Source organism: Callithrix jacchus, chromosome 4, assembly GCF_049354715.1.
Source record: "Callithrix jacchus isolate 240 chromosome 4, calJac240_pri, whole genome shotgun sequence".
Classification (NCBI taxonomy): Eukaryota; Metazoa; Chordata; class Mammalia; order Primates; family Cebidae; genus Callithrix; species Callithrix jacchus.
Genome location: NC_133505.1, coordinates 101,947,616 through 101,949,987, shown reverse-complemented (window position 1 = coordinate 101,949,987; position 2,372 = coordinate 101,947,616). Strand labels below are relative to the sequence as shown.

Sequence of the window (2,372 nt, the reverse complement as noted above, 5' to 3'; positions counted from 1 at the left end):
AAAAGTTTGCATTAGATTTTAAGCCTTTTTGGCACATAGGAAGGCAAATTAGGAGTTATTGAAATAAGAATTGAGTGAACCTATTTAAAATATTTGCCTGCTGTGAGCAGTGGCTCTCATCTGTAACCCCCGCACTTTGGGAGATTGAGGCAGTGGATCTCATGAACTCAGGAGTTCAAGACCAGCCTGGGCAACAAGGCAAAACCCGACCTCTAAATAAGCAACACAGAGGAAACGGGAGTGAACTGAGAGCGTAGTAACCATTATGAGCCTCCTCAACAAGCCCAAGAGTGAGATGACCTCAGAGGAGCTGCAGAAGCGAGAGGAGGAGGAATTTAACACAGGTCCACCTGTGCTCACGCAGTCCATCAAAAACAATACCCAAGTGCTCATCAACTGCCTTAACAATAAGAAACTCCTGGGCCACGTGAAAGCCTTCCATAGGTACTGCAACATGGTACTGGAGAACATGAAGGAGATGTGGACTGAGGTACCCAAGAGCAAGAAGTCCAAGCCAGTCAACAAAGACCACTACTTCTCCAAGATATTCCTGTGTGGGGCCTCGGTCATTGCAGTCCTGTGGAACCTGCTCATTGTTGGCCAGTAGGGGCCACCTATTCATCAACAGAACTCACTCCTCTATCCTATGAAGACAGGTGCCACTGATGTTGAGAATAAAAAAGCTCTCTCTTCTTTTTTTTTTTTTTCTAAAAAAAGGAGAAAAAGATACAAAATTTATCTGGGCATTGTGGTGTGCCCTTGTACTCCCAGCTACTTGGGAGGCTGAGGCAGGAGGATCCATTGAGCCTTGTGAGGTTGAGGCTACAGTGAGCAGTAATCATGCCACTGCACTCCAGCCTGGGCTACAGAATAGAATGCTGTCTCAAAAAATAGAACAGAATAAAATAAAATAATTCTCCAATGAGATTTGTCTCAAGTGTTTGTTTCTTACTGGTTATTTTAAAAGCGATTGTTGTTATATTTTTAACTAGCCATCTACTGAACAGTATTCTAGTTTCAAGAGTTTTTCAGTTTTTTTGTATGCTTTTTATATAGAGAATTATATTTGCAATAATGATATTTATCTTTTCATTTCTAATGTTTATACCCTTTATCATTTCTTTGCCTATGGCATTATTTTACCAAAGTTATACCAAGTAATACATGCTCTTTCAAGGCCTCTCTAAATAAAAGAAATAAATACTTGATGATACTTGTAAGGCATAACATTCATTTTAAGTAGATAGTTGATACTAAAAAAACATTACTGACTCTAAATGCTTTGCTGACCCTGTCTGCTTAAGGAATTATCTTTATGTTTTGTAAAGAGAGAATTAATAGTTCTAGGATTTCAGTGTAAAGCTAGTAATTAGACTAACTTACATAAAAATAATTTTAATTATAATAAAATTAGTTTAAAAGTAGATTAATATAGAAAAGAAAAGAAAATCACCAATGATTTCATTGCTCAAGATGATCTGATAACTATATATGCATCTCTGCACACACTTCCCAAAGTCTCTGCCAACACACACACACACACATGCACACACAACACACTTAAAAAAAACTGAATTATATGATTATTTTGAATATTTAATTATAAATGAAAAGTATATTATTTTGTCAATCATTTTCATTTTATTGCAAAATTTAAATAATTTATTTATTTACTCAAAAAAAATTTAACTCCAAACATAATGTTATAGGATACCTGATTTCCCCCACATCTAATCTACCTCTTTATTCTATTTCAGATTTTAAAAACTCTTCACTGAGATTTTAAAATTTTAGCAATCTTCAGGTTTGAAGTCCTTTAAGGACTAAACTTTCATTTTATTTAGAGTATTTTAAGTATTTTATTATGGATCAAATAAACAGTATTTTATAAATCAGGATGTGTCTATATTTTATCATATAGACTGATTAGCCAGTAAGAATAATTTATTATCTATATTTTTAATTTTTCTGACTTACAAGTAAAATGGCTAAACTAAATAAATTCCAAATTCATTCAGTCTATAGTAGAGTAATGATGTGCAAAGGAAAGATTAATAAACATAAGAAAAGATGCCAAAAAGTTTTTATTAGCTTCCCACAGCATACCACTTTTATAGAATTTTGTGAAAATTTTCCATTGTTGTGTTAAATGTTTGTGATGTAACATCAATTAATGATCCCTTGAGAATATGAATTAATAATAGAAGTCCACTTCTGTTTTAAAGATTTTAGATAATCTTGATGCGATTCTAGACAGGTAGAAGAAACTTCTGAGTCTGAGTAGATGATGCTGGGTATAGGCAGCCAATCTAAAGAACTTTCAGCAACAGTAGTAGAAACTTTATGTGTGTGTATGTGAAACATATCAGCAA

General features: G+C 33.9%; 1 pseudogene; it reads left to right on the top strand.

The window, feature by feature from the left end:
- The first annotated feature begins 265 nt into the window (after positions 1-265).
- LOC100405344 (small nuclear ribonucleoprotein D2 polypeptide 16.5kDa pseudogene) lies at positions 266-641 on the top strand (annotated as a pseudogene).
- The last annotated feature ends 1,731 nt before the right edge of the window (positions 642-2,372 follow it).